At 42.6% G+C, this 20,140-nt stretch overlaps 1 protein-coding gene and 1 pseudogene across 4 annotated transcripts in view; both read left to right on the forward strand.

The window, feature by feature from the left end:
- pdzrn3b (PDZ domain containing RING finger 3b) overlaps nucleotides 1-20,140 on the forward strand; it is a 165,153-nt gene that overhangs the window by 115,892 nt on the left and 29,121 nt on the right. The window lies entirely within an intron of this gene.
- LOC307249149 (N-acetyllactosaminide beta-1,3-N-acetylglucosaminyltransferase 3-like) lies at nucleotides 11,465-15,451 on the forward strand (annotated as a pseudogene). Its single transcript has 2 exons — nucleotides 11,465-11,552; nucleotides 14,746-15,451. The product of its transcript is annotated as an N-acetyllactosaminide beta-1,3-N-acetylglucosaminyltransferase 3-like (transcript).

The following is a 20,140-nucleotide window of genomic DNA, read 5'->3' on the forward strand; positions in this document are numbered from 1 at the left end:
TCCGCCATGTGTAGTCATCTCGGCAAGAGTGGAGATAGTCTTGTGTTTTGGCGAAAATGTGAGCACAGCTCTGTTTATTGTGTGTGGTGTTTTTCCTCTTCAATAGATTAATCAGTTGGTTACACTGTGTCCCATAGTCACGTAGCTGCCGCAGCCAGCACTGTTCGCTCACTGTCTCTATGAGTTGCGCCTAGCCGTCTCTGTGTGTTTATGCCATAGATAGTAGTAAATACACGCTCACAACAACACGGGGGGAATAAATAAAGAAGCAGCTGGTTTGAATCATTTCCGCCATTTGTAGTCACCTCGGCTAGAGTGAAGAGAGTTTTGGCGAAAATGTGAGCGCGGCACTGTTTATTGTGTGGTGTTTTTCCTCGTCATTAAATGAATCAGTTGGCTACACTGTGTCCCACTGCTACGATGTCAAGTAGCTGCCGCAGCCAGCGCTGTTCGCTCACTGTCTCTATCAGTTGCACCGAGCCGTCTCTGTTCTCACAACAACACGGGGGGAATAAATAAAGAAGCGGCTGGTTTGACCAAGCAAAAACAAGAGACCGCTGGCTTGACCACAGTTGTTCCACAGCCCGATAGTTTGACCCACATTCTGGCGGCGGCTATCGCAGTCCAGCCTAAACCCCGCCCTACCAGTAAGGGTAGGGTCAGCGGTGGAAACAACACCGAGATTCTTAAAAGTGAGCTGTCCCGCTCTGAGCCACTCCGATCCGACCCGCTCTACTCGGTGGAAACGAGGCATTATATGGTCTTAGTGGTCCCTAATACGTTTTTCTTTAATTGTTTGCTGAAAAAAACTTTCAGATAATTTATTGTAGGGGAGAGTGGCCTAAGTTGTGCATTTTGGAAGTTGTGCCACTCCTTGTTTCTAGAAAACCGTGGAAGAAATTGGAAATGTGACCACATATTTAAGAAGAGCCATCCATTTGACTCATCCTGTAAAGAAGGGAGACACAAGGAATAAGATATAAGCACATTTAAGCTCAAAAAACTGTGTTTTGCCTTTCAAAGTAAAATTTCCATGATCAAGGTTTTTTGATTATTGTGTCTGAACAATTATAGTCAAGTTTGAAAACATTTGACACGTTTTAGTGCTTTGGTATGCTACATTTTGAGTCTATACAGTTAGCACGATGTCAGCCCTAAATTGCTGCATCATGCTTATTATCCAAATTTCTGGGTTTGGGGTGATTTGTGCCAAAGGGCCTGGGTGAGTTATAGGTAAGTAAGTAAGTACAATGTATTTATAAAAGCACATTTATGACAATTTGCACTGTCCAAAGTGCTGTACATAGTGCATTCAGTAGGTAAACAATGAAGGTAAAATAACAATAACCAAAATAAAAGACGTAAAGCCCATGCATCCACATAAACACAGATAGTAGTGCAGAGGTAAGATAGTTAATGGGGAGGAAACACCAGGGTGTACATATGGGTTTTGAGCCTTGATTTAAAGGCAGAAATGTAGGGGGAATCACATTTGTCAGGTGGCAGTTGGTTCCACAAGCACGGAGCAACTAGTGCAAAGTACATTTCTGAGAGTTGTGCCAGTGGCATGGCTGTATACGCTGGTCACCAAAAGAAAGTGATTGTCTACAGTAGCTCAGAAGAGAGTGACATCTCAATTCCACTTAACGACACCACTGATGAGAGTTCAGATGGCCAGAAAGATGATGATGGTGACTTTGTCATTGTGAGCTTTGCAGGTAAAACCATTAGATCTGCTAGGCCTTGTTTAAGAAAATTGTCCTTCAATCTTTGTCAACTATTTACTTTATTTACTTTAAATACACCTTAAATAAATGATTGTCTAATGGATTTGTCTTGTATTACAGTTTATGAGATATATAGCAATGGCACAATTCACCCCATGGTATTCTCTCCAACCGCACAACTTACACCACACCGGGGGCAAGTTGTGCATCAAGACAACTTTTTTTCTGAAAGCTATATTTCTTCAAAAGTTTATTCCAGATCCAAAGTTTTTATTGCCAGGGATGCACAACACCCTGAAATATATGTACATATTTGAGTTGGAGACTTTACTGTCAAGGCCTCACTTTAAGGCGAGACACGGCAGGCAAAAACATCGTTTTTCAAGCACTGGTCAATTTTGAGATTTGTGTCTATTTAGCTTCCATAACATGTCTTCTTTCATACTAGTATGGATAAAAGGTCCAAAATATAAGTTTTAGGTGTTTATTTTACTAAACTTTGACTGCTTGCGTCTGTATTTTGCTCCTAAAGTGAGCATTCTAATGTAACACACAGCACCGCGACCGCTGTATGAATCATAATAACCATGGTACTGTTGGAAAGCTCTGAATCTGAAGTGCAACGTTATCGGATCCAAATATGGTCATTTCCTTTGTATCAGTAACCAATCGTGAAAGTGTGAGGAGGGATTCAATGCTAGGAACGCGACCTCATTGGCTAATGCACATTTCTGATGATGTGATTCGCTAAAATGCATCACGTGATGCTAGCCGCGGGTAGCTCGAAAATCACAAAATAAAATGGGAAAAACGTCAAATATGCCAAACCAACACAAAATAAATACTTAATCAATTGGCTACGGACATTACATAATCGCCATTTGAAGGGGAGAAGTGTTAAAGACATGTAAATCACGCCGATCACGTCGGAGAGACACAGACTGTCAGAGGATCAGAGGGGAGATGGTGGGGAGAGAGAGCGTCTGTGCCGACTCCGGAGCAGGTTGACAGACAGTGGCTAACAATGAATTAATCACGTTTAAATTAGCATGTGGATGTAAATGTTACTATGCTATGGTTTATATATGTTAAGCAGTGGTAGGCCTATATGGCATTGAAGGGTGTAGGGCCTAATTCAATAAATTACTCTAGCTATAATCAGTGATTATCAGCAGAATTCACGTTTTTATCTTTAACGGCCGTTTTCTCAAAATTAGCTTTTTCCAATACTCTGAGAAAGATATCTCAACTTCTAGACCACTGACATCAACCAAACTTTCTATAATCATTCATAGCACTATTTTAAAGGTTTTTAATCTTTGAGCTCCCCCCGCCCCCTGTCCGGAAGCGAAGCCAGATACGCCTCGCCCTCTGTCTGTCAGGGCCGTGGACCAATAAGAAATAGGGGTGTGGGCTGCACAGTGGAAGCTTCTGGCTTTCCAGTTTTTGAGGTCAGAAACGAGGAGAATTCTGACTGGAGTATATCGGAGGGGGGGGGGGGGGGGGGGGGGTTTCAGAAAGGGGGAGAGTGAGAAAAGGAGAGATTGTTATTTTTTGAAATATTTTGGCAGTCTCTAGGCACACCGTGGACCCATGGATATGTTACAAGACATTTAAAAAGTGCATTTAGCATAATATGTGACCTTTAAAAGAGACATTGTCAACATTGGCACATACCCCCTTTTTCAAATAGAACCCTGGACACTTTTGGGATGCCGGTTGCCATGGCTAACGTCGGAAACAGGTTGTGTTTCCTTGGCGATTGGAGGTCCTGTCTGGCATGTGGATTAGCCTCATTGTTACTGTTCTTCACCTCACCTCATCCCATACACACTCACTCACTCACTCACTCACTCACTCACTCACACACACACACACACACACACACACACACACACACACACACACACACACACACACACACACACACACACACACACACACACACACACACACACACACACACACACACACACACACACACACACACACACACACACACACACACACCGTTGTTTTGGGAGAAAAAAAGTTTCACCACATTTACATCTATTAGAAAAGTCCTCTTTTTCCATCCTATTATAGCCTTACCCTTTGTTTCTTATTGTACTCTATTGTCTTCTATTCTATTCTATTCAAAGCAAAAAAATTAATAAAAAATATGTGTCGGCTAATGGTTTTGCCTGCTCACCTGTTTCTCCCATTAAGAGCCTCTGTGCGGTGAGGCCAATGGGGAAACAGCAGCATCAAAGCAGGGGAGAAGGGCTAGTGAGAAGAACCCATGTCAACCTGTGGCCCTCACTGCGGAGCCAGGGGAGATATGACCCTGGTATGGCTAATGACAGCCCACTGGAGGGGGGAGGAGGAAAGAGACATGTGGAGAGCTTGGCTCATAAAATCCAATCCTCTTTCTTTTTTTATTTTTGCTGGCTGGTGATGGATTTTGACATGTAGCTGAAGCTTCTTCTTTCTTGTCAAACTGTCCACTACAGTTTCCACAATGTCGGATGTGTTTTGATTAACAGTGCAAATTAATCAATCAAAATATTCATCAACATTTTGTCCTTTTTTCTTTTATGCTCAAGATGTTTAGATTACCTTTAAAGTCTTGGAGTTGTGTTGGCCGTAAAGAATATGTATTGTTGGTTTTGTTGCTAATTGGATTGTTCTTAAAATAATATAATTATACTAGAAATTAACCATAGACCATTCCAACGTTTTCTTTCCAATTCCGACACCGCTCCTCAGGATATCTACCCATACCATGTACTTATGGGATACCAAGACTTTTTTACCACATTTAAACCATAAAACACTCTTTCTGCCTTTTCTCAGGCTAGGATGAACCGATTTCTAAAATGTTTGCACATTTATACTACAAAGGATCTCGGAGTTCAATACACCTTCATATTGCCACCGGTGAAGTAGGTCTTTAAGCCAGGAAGCGCAAGGGGGAGTTTTCTTACCAACTGTCGGCAGGTCTTTATAAATAATCTACATCCTGTGTGCCAGACTACTCTGCTGTTAGAAAATCCACCACTCTGTGGAACCAGCCCAAAATAATAGTGGAATAGTGGAGTGCAGCCTGAAGTGCATTATTATGGTCCAACATCAGCCAAATGCCAAAATTTGACAAATATTGGACTCAATAATCCACCATCTGTTTGTGTCCACTTTGCCAGTGTCTACAAAAACAGTGGATCTAAATCAACATATAATGGCTTGAGAAGTGTGGTGTTGCCAAATCCTCACAACACTGGGAACAATAGAGTTGGTGAGTTGAATGTGAAAAAACTTAAAAAGTGTGTTTTATCAATGCTAGACCTTATTTAATTTCTGTTTATAAAATTAGTGTTGCTCTTGTAGCATCACTGAAGGTCTTTAATCATCCGTAGTACGTGTCTGTCCCTACAATCTGAACGGCTGTGTTGCAGTAGCCGGCTGCTCTGCTTTTCCTATTGTTAAATGTGAAGTATCTCCGGGCATAGGGCTGGAGTCACCTGCTGGTTGGGGACTGCCCTGTGGTAGAGGGACCTCTCCCCCCCCAGACAGTCCATGTCACAGCTTGACAGCTACAAAGTAACCAATGTGTGCTCCCAGGTCCTAAACTCACCCGTGACACTCAGCTGTCCCCAGGAACAATGGCCGACTGTCCCACCCGCTTCGACCTGCCCCCTTGGTGTCCTTATTGAAATACCACACAGAGTTTGGTAACGTGCACTCCCACAGTACCCACAGTAATTGAAAACATGTGATGTGATTAAAAAAGGCAGGGATGTGCACCACTGAACTTGATCCAACAAGGAGCAGCATTGGTCAAAGGGAGCCTGTGAAAGATGATATCGGCATGTGGCATCCTCATTATGAGGACTTAAACGTCCCCTTTGTAAGGTGTTAAGAGCAGGGCCGGGGTTTTTTTTTCCGAAGTGATTGAAGGGATTGTGCTGGCCTCAAAATGATGTCATGTTCCGCCAGCCTGCTGCAGACAGAGAGTAGCCTTTATAAAGGTTCCTCCTCAGTCTTGTCAGGGTGTCTGCTGGAAAACAGAAAGTCTCGTATGCCTCTTGACATCTTTCAATTCAAAGTGGCAATGATTTGTATCTCCAGAATATTAATCTGCGACTGTTTGATGATGTATCAAGCATTTAATTAATTTCCCGGGCAAAAATGCTGAACTTCTCCAGGAGCCTCATTTATAAATCTTGCTGCGCACAAAAACCTTGCGTAGACGGCAGAAATGTGCGGTCAAATGTGCGGTGGCAAAACGGTGGTATTTCTAAAATAATTCTTTGCGGAGAAGTGTGCGTATTCCCACGCCAACTTTTGACCATGCGTAGAGCTACCGCAAGGTTTTCCTGACACGGGGGAATCAGCGACACTCAATGGCAACACCACGAAATAAAGCTCAGTCATCAGAAAAACACACATATCCTTGTGAAATGCATGGCACCCAATATATTTAATCAATTATATGTGCGTACCTATTTTTGCGAATATAGGCTACTGTTGTCTATGGCATGCAGTAATGATGTAGGTTGATTTACTTATCAAGTAGATCTATACATGTTTTGGTTATATTTTTAAAATGAATCTTAGTCCTACTTTATAATAATATCATATACAGTACGTCGGGAGGTGTACAAAGTTTTTTTACAAAGTTAAGGCCAAAAATATTAATTAAAACTATATATTTCGTTAGATAAAATCATGTTAGGAATTTAGCAAATTATTACATTCATCTCTTTTCCAATAACAACAATCTGACATGACGTTGTTGGAAATGTGTTCTCACGGAAGGGAAACAATGCTCTGGAATAGACTACAGGCTATTGCATTATTTCACTTCTCACAACACATTTTATATAGGCTAGTCCTACAGGTTCGCTAATACGTGATTCAGTGTTGGGAATAACGCCGTTTTTTCAGTAACGGGGTAATCTAACTAATTACTTTTTCCGTCGTTACAACGCCGTTATCGTTACTGAACGTTAAATGCGGTGCGTTACTATGAATTGATTGAATAAACTGTGTAATCCGAACGCACCCCTGGCTCCATACTACACAAACTGCTAGTGAGGAGACCGGTGTGTGGATGACATTATAACTGTCAGTTAGCGCCGTCACGTCAGTCAGCCGGAGCGCCTGTTTACTGAAGTTTCTTTTTCTTTCTCTCTCTGTTGTGTGAGCGACGAGCGTGCACGTTGGCGCAGTAACCACCTATCAATCCCCGGTTGAAACGTGCTCTCCCTGAATTTGTTTGCATCGCCCTTGTGAGTAAATGCATTGAGTTTCCCGATCTCTATAAATTATAATTTATGCACGCTATTAAACGGCCGCGATTCGCCGGTTGCAACAGCTGTTTAGCGTGTCATCACGAGCCGAATATTGCTATCGTTCTTTTCCTGGGATCTGTATGCTGCTGTGCATGTTAAAGAAGGAAATAAACAGCGGATAAATTCTTACTCCTCCTCTCATCGTCTCATGCTTCATAGTCTGACGTTTTTGGCCTTAAGTGTTGTTTTAGCCGACACCCCTGAAGTGAATCCAGTGATAGCAGATCAGCACGGTACATTCAGCAGTTTCCTCTACTACTTTTGTTGAGAACAAAATACTGCAGGTGCAGGATAAACCTCTTGCTGTCTGTTGATGTGCAATACATATTGAAGGTTATGTAGCCTACAGGCCTACCTGTCTGTTCTACTCATTTCAACTGACTTGTGAAAACTGCTCAGAAAAATCAAAATTTTGACATATAGGGCCTAGCAACTTTTTTTTTTACAGTAGGCTAAAGCAAATAGTTACTTTCCCTGGTAACTAGTTACTTCTATTATAAAGTAATTCAGTTACTAACTCAGTTACTTTTTGGAACAAGTAGTGAGTAACTATAACTAATTACTTTTTTAAAGTAACGTTCCCAACACTGTATTTCATACAGTACAAAGTTGGGCAAAACAGCTTAACAAAGACTGTAATGACTGTGCCAGTCATGATATGTGATCAGCGCGCGTGTGTTTGTGAGCCAGTTACAGCGGCGCATGGCACAGGCTTTCTTCCTTCCCAGTCGCTTTCTTTGCGGCCGGTTGCCTCCCTTTTTTCCTCATGTCAGTCAAAATACCGTGCTTATTAAGTGCGTCATCATATTCAGGAGCTATTTAGCATTCGCCATGTATGGTAGAATGTGGGATGAAACTGGGAGGTGAAGTGGGATGACACCGGGCGGAGATCGTCCGCGCACAATTCACCGCAGGTGGGTATTTATAAAGGGAAGATTGCGTGCAACTGTGCGCCGCACAGTTTTATAAATCTCAACTCTTTTTTTTGCGCAGCAGATTCTTGGCTTTGTGCGAACGCAATGTGTTGGGAGGGTTTCTACGCACACCTTTATAAATGAGGCCCCTGGTCTTTTCACCATTATTTCGAGTATTTGACCAACTTTGGCTTTTGGGCTGTTGGTCCTACAATACAAGACATTGCATGGCCTAATTTTGGGCTCAGTGAAATTGAATCTAGTTGTGTCAATTATTTCAACTTATATGAGAAGCAAAAAGAAGTTAAAAAAGGAAAGGGTTTGATTTATTGAAGTTATTAAATTACAGTTGTTGTTTGTCTATAACTCAAATGTCGACTTTCCAGCAACTCATTCCGGTCAATGTCGAAATTGAAGTGTCTGTAGTGGCTAAGATACACAAGTCCAGGTAAAGTGTAACAAAGGCTGAGTGTCCCATTAGTACGGGGAATATGGTTCCTCCATGGACATTATTTCCCACATCTACAGTGGCTTGCAAAAGTATTCATACTATGGGCATACAATTGCGTATGGACGGTGTGGACGTGTCCATACCAATATTCAAATGTGCTGAAATTGTCCACACCAATATGAGAACGAGATGACAACGACGAGAAAGGGTTAATGCGTTGCCTCTTTATAGTCCCGCGTTATGTATTTTGTGATTGGCTTTGCCTCCTGTTGGTTGTTGTGGGTTGTGTTTCGGTTAGCGGCGATTGGTTGCTCAATTTGAGAGCGGTAAAACAGCTTCTGCTGTCATTTCGGGACGGAATCAATCAGCTCAGCTGCTGCGCTATGAATGCGCGTGAAGGAAGAATGTCGGGGAAGAAAAGGAAAGGAGAAGACATTCGGAACTAGGCCTATTTTCACCAAACAACGGTAATTAAGTTAGTAATCAAACATCTCATTGTAACACTGACAATGACATACTGTATGTAGGCCTAGTCTAATCAAGCGTCATTGGAAAATAAGATCTGACAGGACATGTCTGTCTGGACCACCGGCCATGCAAAGCGAAGTCTTTGCTTTTTATTTGTCCTGCAGGTTATCCGATGCCGACAGGCTACATTATAATAAAAGAGAATAAAACACTGATGTTATCATGCCAGGGCAATAGGTGGCGGTAATGTGTCACGTCACGTCAAACGCCATAGAAGAAGAGTGGTCAAAGCTAAAGAGGAAATGGCAAAAGAAAAAACCAAAGCAGATGTACGTTTGCGCTGTGCAAATTGCGCACCATATATGCCTAAAATTCTGCTCTGCTATGTGCTGTAGTAAAGATAGGTCGCCTTGGAAATAATTAAGCCCCCGTAGACCGCGAGCATCTTGTCTTTTTTACTCGCGCAAATCACCATTCTCTGCAGCCGTCACCGGCTCTGTGTTGTTTCTCTCTCACCGGCTCGCCGAGGCTCGGGCACGCTCGCGCTTCAGCTGTGCTCCAACTCCCCGGTTCACTCGTAAACTGAAATTCCGAGTCGGGGACAGCCCTACTGTGAAACATAAGCAGCCAAGGATGTATGAATATAATAAGTTTTTTTGTGCAAAACGATTGATAGCCGCTCAATACATGATAAAACTGGTTTGGTTAATAAACTAGTGAGCGGTTGGATGCTGGGTCTGGGGCGAGGGCGTTTTGCCAAATTGTGTGACATTTCGCCAAAATGTGTCCCCACCAATATGAACATCAAAGTTACGCCACTGACAATCGGCCATATAAAACAAAGGTTGGCAAACTCCGTGTACGGTGTATTCATTCATACAACCACTTTGAAAAGCTTTTTTTCCTCCATGCAATCTTTCTCCTTCTCAATCTTCCCGTTTTCTGTTTTATGCCCCGCAAGAGCTTTCTTAAGGCCAGGACACACCAGTCCGACTACCCGAAAATGGAGACTGCCGATTCAGGGAGCTCCAGTCGCTAATCTGTATTGTGTCCCGAAAAAATACGGAAGCCGGAAGTGATGGGACGGTTCTCTAGACCATAAACATAGATAGAAATACGTATTTATATTTATGGACCATAAAGAGCACCATTTTTAGCAGAGAGTGTCGAGCATGGTGTCGAGCAGTCAACAAGGGTTGATGCATGTGAGTACTCGCTGAACGAAACAAACAAACACATTAAAACGATGGCTAACTGTTGTTAGCTGTTTGTGCTACCCGCCTCACTTCCGGGCTTCACTGATTCGCTAGCCCTCCACAAATCAAATTGCTCCAACTGAAAGACTGCCCACCGCAATCGGCTCAAAAGAAGCCCGATGACATCTACGACGACCGATTTCACGGCACACACCAAACAGATTCGTGTCCCCGCCCCCTCCCGACTCTACGACGGCGATTATCGGGCCGGTGTGTCCTGGCCTTTACTGCCTCTCCATCTGTAGGTGAAAGCTCTCGTGCCCCAGCGCTTGCTCGAGGGGGCGCGCACTGGAGCACTTATAGTGTGGGGAGGAGCTAATCAGTGACGTGCCTCTGTTATTGATCATATCATTTACACAAACGCTGTTGAATACAGAAAAATTCCGACTCCAAATAATTTTCCCCCGATCGCTTTGGCGCCCCTCTAGTGCGGCGCCCCTATGCACCGCATATAGTGCATACCCACTTGTTGCGCCACTGAAACACAGCATCCGTATTCCAGCACGGAACAGCCCCTTGGCCACGGCACACTTGGGAGAGGTGTGCCGTGGCCAAAGTACAGATGCTAATGAGATGACACCCGCATAAGCAAGCGCACAGGCGGCGTTCCTGACGTGAATTTATTAAGGATGCATTGTCCGTTAACGTCCGCTGCCTTACTAGTCGGCACCAGAATTGCCCACCACTTGGACTTGTAGCTACATAAAATGTGTGAGAATTAACGTGTGTAGGCCTAGGTGTGGGCTAATAAAAGAGGGAGAGAGCTAAATAGGTGAGCGCAGAAAGCAAGGCAAATAGGTTTTTGTGTTTACTCACGTTCGTCAGATGATTTTTTTCTTTTTCCTCCCGTCAGCTGTCATAATACTGCCTTTACGCATGGCGCTGGAGACGAACCCAAAACAACACACAGCGGGACAGCGGTGATAAGGAAACAGTAGCATACCCTAAGGTTTAACAAGAAACTTTATAAAGACACTTAAAAAAAACGATCTCTGCCCATACAAAAAGTTCTGACTTGGATTACTTGATGGAGCGACCGATGTGTAAAACCATTCGGTACGTATGGTCTGATGACGGGCCGTTATATTAATAATAAACAGCGTGCTGCACAAATATGAGACTGTCCACCGCGACCTATTACGTCAAGGCTACATTAAAAAAAAAAGAAAACAATAGCTTAAGGATTCTCGTTGCTCTAATGTGGAAGTGGAATATTTTGATGGAAATTTGGCCGGATGAAAATATTCAACAGTCGTATAGCCTACAAGTAGACGCTGTACGCTCCAAATCCTAAACGCGCACGGAGACGTAGGCAATGTGCAATCGTGCCCAGGCCACGAGCAGTGTGAGCACAGGCCAGCAGGGGAGTGGGGGAGGGGGAATCATGCTGGAGCACGAAACAGGCAAATTTGCCTAGTGTGAGTGCGCCCTAAGAGTCCATTAACATCAACTGGAAGATGAGCGAGCAGCATGGGGAAGGAAAAACAAAAGAGCAACAGAGTGGGGAATGGTATATGGAGGGAGCAGGAACAGGGGCTGTAAATGCAAAGAGAAGGAGGGAAAGATACAGAGAGCCCTGCAGTTTAATGAGGAAAGAGTGATTTTGGTGTATGCAGAGGGGGGATGGTTTGATCTTTGACCTCTGGGATCCCTCAGTGCGTGTGACAGGCCTGAGTTCAGTCGGAGGATTAAGGTAATCAAGGCTAGTAATGAGAACAGAGAACACATTCATGAGCCTGCATGACACTCCCCGAAAGGAAGAATTATGCACCTTGTCCCTCCTTTCTCCTGAGTGTGTGTGTGTGTGTGTGTGTGTGTGTGTGTGTGTGTGTGTGTGTGTGTGTGTGTGTGTGTGTGTGTGTGTGTGTGTGTGTGTGTGTGTGTGTGTGTGTGTGTGTGTGTGTGTGTGTGTGTGTGTGTGTGTGTGTGTGTGTGTGTGTGTGTGTGTGTGTGTGTGTGTACCCAGACATCATCTTTACCTGTGGCGGTTTACTTCCTGACAGAAGGGGGGCCACTGCAGACAGATATACAGTGGCTTGCAAAAGTATTCATACCCCTTGAAATTTTCCACATTTTGTCACGTTACAACCACATATGTAAATTTATTTTATTGGGATTTTATGTGATTGACCAACACAAAGTGGCGCAACATTGTGAAGTGGAATGAAAATTAAACGTGGTTTTAATTTTTTTTTATAAATAAAAAACTGAAAAGTGTGGCGTGCAAAAGTGTTCAGCCCCCTGAGTCAATGCGTTGTAGAACCACCTATCGCTGCCATTACAGCTGCAAATCTATTGGAGTATTTCTCTACCATCTTTGCACATCTAAAGACTGATATATTTTGTCCATTCTTCTTTGCAAAATAACTCAAGGTTCAGATTCAGCATCAGATTGGATGGAGAGCGTCTGTCAACAGCAATTTTCAAGTCTTTCTCAATATTCTCAATTGTTTTTAGGTCTGGACTTTGACTGGGCCATTCTAACACATGACTATGCTTTGATTTAAACCATTTCATATAGATCTGGTTGTATGTTTAGGGTAGTTTTCCTTCTGGAAGGTGAACCTCTGCCCCAGTCTCAAGTCTTTTGCAGACTAACAGGTGTTCTGTCCTGTATTTGGCTCCATCTATCTAACCAGCTTCCCTGTACCTGCTGAAGAAAAGCATCCCCGTAGCATGATGCTGCCACCACCAAGTTTCACTGTGGTGATGGTGTGTTCAGGGTGGTTTGTAGTGTTAGTTTCCGCCACACATTACATTTTGCATTCAGGCCAAAAACTTCACGTTTGGTCTCATCTGACTATGCATGGCTTTTGGCAAGGGTTGGAGGAAGGTGCTCTGGTCAGAAGAGACCAAAATTTAAGTTATTGGCTGTTTTACCGCTCTCAAATTGAGCAACCAATCGCCGCTAACCGAAACACAACCCACGACAACCAACAGGAGGCAAAGCAAATCACAAAATACATAAGGCGGGACTATAAAGAGGCAACACATTAACCCTTTCTCGTCGTTGTCATCTCGTTCTGATTTGATTTTTTTGATTTGATTTAGTTTATTTCAGACATCCACATACAAAACAAAATGAAAAGCATGGAAATACAATAAATATGCCTGAAAATGTTCTCATATTGGTGTGGACATTAGAATATTGGTATGGACACGTCTACACCGTCCATACGCAATTTTACGCCCATGCCGATTGTATTGATTAATGCACACTGATTATCGGCCGCGACTCGCGGATTGTCACTGCAGATTAACGTGTCACCTCAAGTTTTTGACTATTACTGTTTTTACAGTTTTTGAATGGTAGTGTAGTGAATATAGCAGGTCAGCGCCCAAACAACACGCTCACCTGTTTCCCACTAATATCATACTTTGCACCGTTCCAGCGCACGACTGAGTTGTGTGTGTGTGTGAGAGAGAGAGACAGAGAGAGAGGGAGAGAGAGATAGTGACAGAGAGATATACAGTATGTGTGTTTGATTGATGGTTGTGTAGCAATGATAATGAAAATCCTGTTTGCCACAATCTTAATAGTTTATTGTAAGGGAATTTGGTGTGATAGATGTGAGGCTCTAAGTTATTCTCTGTCATATTTAATGCCTTTTCTCTCTCATTCACTTGAAAAAAAAGTTTTATCAACAAGCTGGTTTTTCCCATTTAACTGTTTTTTTAGTAAATACCTTCACACGTTTGTTTGTATGAAATGTGTGTTAGACAGTGAATTCGAAGGTCTTGTTATTTTCAATCAGACACACTGCTTTACACATGTGTTGGAAAGCAGTTCTTGAGAAATTATATCTGGGTTAGTAATGGCCTTGACGGGCCTTTAACAGCAGATCTGGACTCAACATTCCTAGCCAATACGCAGTTTAAAACAAATCTGGTCAATATAAAGTATCTGGGCATTAAATCATCTAAAAACCCAAACACACTTTTTAAGTTAAATTTTGCAGAAAGGTTGAACAAACTAAATGAGAACATAGAGAAATGGAGAACATTACCGATCTCCCTTATTGGCCGTGTGAACGCAGTAAAGATGGTTTCCCTGCCGAGATTCCTGTATCTATTTCAGAATGTGCCAATTTATATTCCTAAATCATACTTTAAGTCAATTGATTCTATTATAATTCATTTTGGGATATAAAGCACATAGGATCTCAAAAACCCACCTTCAGAAACCCAGGGAGCATGGCGGACTGGGGTTACCATGTTGTTTACATTATTACTGGGCTGCCAATGCTAGAGTGATGGTGTATTGGCAATTTACATATGAAAAAGATGTTAGAATTGAACTGCCCCCCTGGTTGGCCTTTGAAAAAAGCGTGGCCCCAAAAACTTCTCTTACTGCCCTCCTTTTCTCTTCTCCCAGACCGCCTGCCTCTTTTAGAGGAGACCACTTTATTCTATCCAATGGCCAGATAATTTGGAACCAAATTAGGAAGGCCTGTGAACTACCGAGCACGACCATACATGCCCCAATCTGGCATAGCCATGCCTGGTTGTGTGTGTACTGTATGTGTCTACTTATTTTGTCTTTTTTGTCTGTATAAAAAATGAAAAACCCATTAAAATATAAGTTTAAAAAAAAAGAGAAGCACCAGAATGGTCTGCGGATCAGAAGGGTCTTCATCTCAGGAACGATCCTTACTGGGTATAACACACTCCTTCAACTGGAGCAACGTGAGTACAATGACATCCTCCAATGGGACTTTGATGAATCATTCATCCACCTCACCTTGAAGCAGGTTCTCTTCCTGGAATGGGTGGAGAGAAACTGTCTGAAGGCTTGCTTCTTGATAAATGGTGATGATGACGTATTTGCCAACACAGAAAACATGGTCGAGTATCTCCAAAGCATCAAGGAAAATGATGGAAGCAAGCACCTCTTTATCGGCAGTTTGATCGTGGGCATGGAGCCTATTAGAGAACCACTACATAGCATGTATTTTGTCCCAGTTCAGATACAGAAGGCAGACGTGTACCCCCCTTACTGTAGTGGTGGGGGCTTCCTCTTGTCTGACTATACAGCTTTGGTCATACATAACATGTCCCAGTACGTTGCTCTTCATCCAATTGACGATGCTTACATCGGGATGTGTCTGGCCAAGGCAGGTCTCAGTCCAGCTTCCCATGAGGGATTCAGGCCATTTGGACTGCATGTCCCCTCAAAGAAAGTAGATCTGTACGACCCCTGTTTTTATAGAGACCTCATTTTGGTTCACAGATTCTTGCCAGCTAAAATGTATTTTATAGAGTTAAAAATTATGATCCTAATCTGAAATGTAGTGGGCCTTAAATGGGCAGTGTATAAAGGGAATTCTTTTTTCTTACCTTTTTTATTTTTCTTGCTTTTATATTTACATGGGAGCGGAGGCCGACATGTTGCACCGCCATGTTTCTACAGTAGCACAGAGCGGACAACCTTACTGCCTTCCATTTTTTATATACAGTGGCCAAAAATGCACCTGTTGGATAAGTACTATAGAATAAATAACTTGATATTGTGGAAAGACTTGAGAAAGTGGTGGATGATGCCATCTTTAGTAAATAGCTTCTCGTCCTCAAAGGCCAGTTTAGCTTCTATAAATGATTTGAACGGGAGGGGTAGCAACGTTGTGTTGCATTCTAGATTTTTCACCACTAGATGTCACCTAAATACACCTTTATTACACACTGCACCTTTAAAAAAACGTATGCAATAATTATATTATACTGACTTGATTTGCAGAGCAGCTTTTCAGTGAGTTGTACAAGTTCGTTATTCACTTATTTTGTGGTATACAATGACTTAGAAAAGGCACTGTGAAAAGGCAAGGATGTTGAGTCATTGTGTGTTTATAACTCATTTGAGTACTCTTTGCAATATACAAAATGTAATATATATTTCATCACCTTAACTGTTAAATAAATCACACAGCAGTGTGCCCGGGACCAAGCCAAGAAAATAATTGCAAAACCTAGTCTGTCTGTCTGCACCAAGATCAATTAATTTACACTATACACACATTTAGAGTTGTCCTGCACATGGCTGAATCCAATTGGCACCAATGCTGGTTCATTTAGAAAGCCTGGGCTCAGTTGGTAAGGCGTCCCCCTCCCGGGCCGGGCCCAGCAGCAGACCCGGGTTCGATTCCCACCCGCGGTCGTTCTCTGTATGTCACTCCCCTCTCTGCCCCATTTCACCTCTGTCTCTCTGCACTATCAAATAAAGCATAAAAATGCCCAAAAAATATATAAAAAAAAAATTAAAAAAAGAAGAAAGCCTGAAAGCTACTCTCTATACTCTGTTGTGAGTGATGTTTGGTTTTGCTTGAAGAACCTGACAGGATTTTGATATTTTTTTTTAAGAAGTGGGCAATGTTCCCACAAGTTGGTAGAGGGACAGAGGGACTGAAGAGCACACACACAGACTGATCATTGCTTTTGTGTTGTCAATATTGTGCAAACCACCTCAGTGTCCACACCCAAACAAATGCCTGAAGCTTCTACAAAGCCCTAAGAAATGTATATGATATCATACAGCCAAAAGCAAAATGATGGTCAGGTTGTAGATAATGGGGAACAGCCTCGGGGAGTTCGAAAAGAGTAAATGAGTTATGGATTTACATTTCCTCTCAATTAATAATTTTACATATAATAACATGAAATATCCAGTGTCATACATTGAGCTATGTGTGTGATAGGACTAGGAGAGTTATCCTAGCACTTTAGCTTGGCATTATAGTTTGAGTCTCCAATTAAACTGTTTTGGTGGCTGTCATCGCTGCTTGCTGGGCTCCCTGTTGGCACAGGATCTAGCTTGCAGAGTAAATAGGAGTACAGAGCTGACAGCTGTCTGATAAATGATGTACAGCCCAGTGTTTCGGAGGTGGATAGCACCCCACATACACACTGATCCTTGTGCACTCCGGCCCCAGCGGAACAGTCTAGAGGAACTAGAGACTCATTATACGTTTAGTTTCTATATCTGCCCTCACTCCTCCTCTGTGTGTTCTCTGTGTGTCTCTTGTGTCTGTCTTCACCATAGATAGTATGTAAAAGGTCTTCACACCTTCTTTTCACATCCCGAGTGAGCACATAACAATGCCATTCTATACCCAAGCCACTATAGGACATTCATGGACTGGAGAATATTTGGCCAATTCATTTCCCCCAAGTCACTCATTTCACATCCTGCCCCCTCCCTTTTCCCTTCATCCTGCTGTCTGGACGCTGCATTAGTCGTGTGAGTGAGTGGACCTGGACGTCATGCCTTCTCCTTGTGTTATCACTCTCAGCCATCAGTGTCCTGTTTCTTCACATGTTGCCACATTGTCACCTTCTGCTAACCTCGTCCCCACACCTGGTTAAGTCCAACTTACTTAAAGATCCTTTCTCTGAGGCGTATACTACGAAGCAAGATTAAGGGCTGAGCGAGGTCTGTTGAGTCGAAAGCCAGAGTTTTCAGTATCACAAAAGGTGGCTCTCTTTTTACCTGGCTAGATCACCGTGGTAACAGAGGCTGCATGGCTAACCTGCCCAGACCAGTTTTTGTTCCAGAGTTTGAGCTTTTTGAACATTTTGAAATCCCGCGGACCTGACTATATTGTCTGAGCGATACTTCTCACTGAGTAAACTAGTTAAATCAGTAAACTTATTGATCAGTAAGTTAATTAACGAAACGAAGTCGTGACATAAGGCTTACATTAGAGTGAACTGTAACATCGCGCTGCGGCTTTTTGCCACGTGCAGTTATTGATGCAGAAAATTTAAAATAGCCTAGACCTACTATGCAGCGCTACTCTATACTCTCACCTCAAATGATTTTACCTGGCGATACACACACTGGCTCTTAATGAAGCGTTCTATAAAATCACAGGTTGCAACATTATTTCACTGTGGGCTTCTTTCTTTTCATCAGTAGTGATTACAGTTGGGACGTGACAGGTGACAACTGTCACAGTTCGGACATCGCTGCAGACTCACAGATTAAGCTTCTCACAGTAGATTCATATTTGTCCGGAAAATACAGACTACAGGTTTTGTATCTAGGCTATTTATTTTAATGGTATTTATAAGATGCAAATAAAGGGCTATTAGCCTAAATCGAAATCAAAATTGTATTAATTTAGATGTTGCCCAAAACTAAAGTGATTTTCCACATAGGCTATGCTATTCATTAGGGGACAGTGTCAGACTTCAATCAGATTCTTAAGTGTAGGATTATCAACTAGGCTAAATGGTGTAGGCCTACTGTTTAAATCCGAGTTCAACCTTTAATTGCTTTATAATGTCACGTTACGCACTGCGAGAACGATCTGTAAAATAAATTAATCAATTCAGTAGCCCATTTTCGACAACATTCCACTCTCTCCTTATTTGCAGTAAGAGTTTTTTTCGGCTCTCTGTTCTCTTCCTCTTGAGTGAAGTTAGCGACGCACTTTTTTTCTTTTTTACTCAGCTGCTCGCAATCAGTCTGTTTGTGTAAAGTTAGCGGCACAAGATCAGTCCAGTCTGTGCGGAAGCAGAGTCACATGACGGGTCAAACGCCCCCTTTCATGGGGACGCGCACAGAGCCTGAGGCCGAAACCCTCGTTCAACATAAGAGGTTGATAACTGCCTTCGTGATATCGGTTAGTTCTGAGCGAAGGTTTGTGTCATGTTGAACCAGATCAAAAAAGAGAGCCGGGCTCTGTTGAGTTTGCTTCGTACTAGTATACCCCTCTGGTCTGATCAGTCAGACCTGGCTTCCCACGATGTAGAAATAAACGTCTTGGCATTTTGCCACATTGAAGACCCAAATGGTAAAGTCAGGCTTAAGAGCTAGACTAGCCGTTACCAAAGTACATTTCCAAAAATGTCAAACCATTTGTTTAATCATTTAAGCCATTTATGTTATGATGATAACAGTTATTGCAGATTGAATATGTTGGACTGTTGGTTGGAGCCAACATGCAATTGGAACTTTGTGTTCTGGGACGTTATTGTTAAGTGTTGTTCATATAAGCTATATATTAAACAGGTGTAATTGTTCATTTGTTAAGTTATCAAAGAAGCACAGGGAGCTCAGATGGAGGATACAATGTTTTAGAGATTTGCAAAGCACAACGGAATTACGTACGCTGCCGCCATTGCCACCTGATCCCACTGTGGCTCTAGTAAAGCCAGGGCTCTTAAACTGGTCCCATTGGGACGCAGTAACAACACCAAAGCAGCCTCTATGAATATGAATGATCCAGCCAAGCATAGATCAAATGCACAGGATCCAAGCACCCTATTGCTAATTGGGAAGGGATATGGTAATCTTTATCCCTTTTGTCTCTATAAAAAAACATCTAATGCTTATGTTTATTTTAACAAACCGCATGACATTATTATCGTTTGGTCTCACTCCCACTGAGATAGGAACCTGGGACCCTGTGTCTAGACTAGTAATGAATAAAAAGCTGAAGTGTGTGTGTGTGTGTCTGCCGACCCCATAGACACACCACACCACAGGGACGAAGGAGACAACATTTTGTCACCAGAGAGAGACAGAAATGTAATCAACAACAGCAAATTTAAATCTCTGAACACAATGACGGACAGCGTGCAGACATTACATCCTGTGTTGTGGCTGAACAGGTCCTCAGTTGAATTCTGTGCTCCAAATTTTACCACTGCTGATTATTAATTTATTATGCATACACATGTTGTGTGCAACAGCTGCTGTAACCTCTAGTGCAGTTGTTCCTATATCAGAGCTCTGTTTTGACTTTGTGAATGGGATAATCTCAGCGTGAAAGAAAAGATTAGGCAGACAAGCACGCCGGCTAAAACTCTCTACTGATCCCAGCCCCAGGCACAACAGTACGGCTAATGTGAGCGTAGAATTAGTTTTCATGCTGGGCTGGATGAAAGTTTGGAGCTTAGCACCCAGACAAGTAAAGCCCGGAGCAATTATAGATGATTGTTAAGTTCGCACAGATACTTTCACAGTTTGCCCCAGGCAACCTTCCGTTCGCCA

The sequence above is a fragment of the Ammodytes marinus genome (genome assembly GCF_949987685.1).
Source record: "Ammodytes marinus genome assembly, chromosome: 4".
NCBI classification, from domain to species: Eukaryota; Metazoa; Chordata; class Actinopteri; order Uranoscopiformes; family Ammodytidae; genus Ammodytes; species Ammodytes marinus.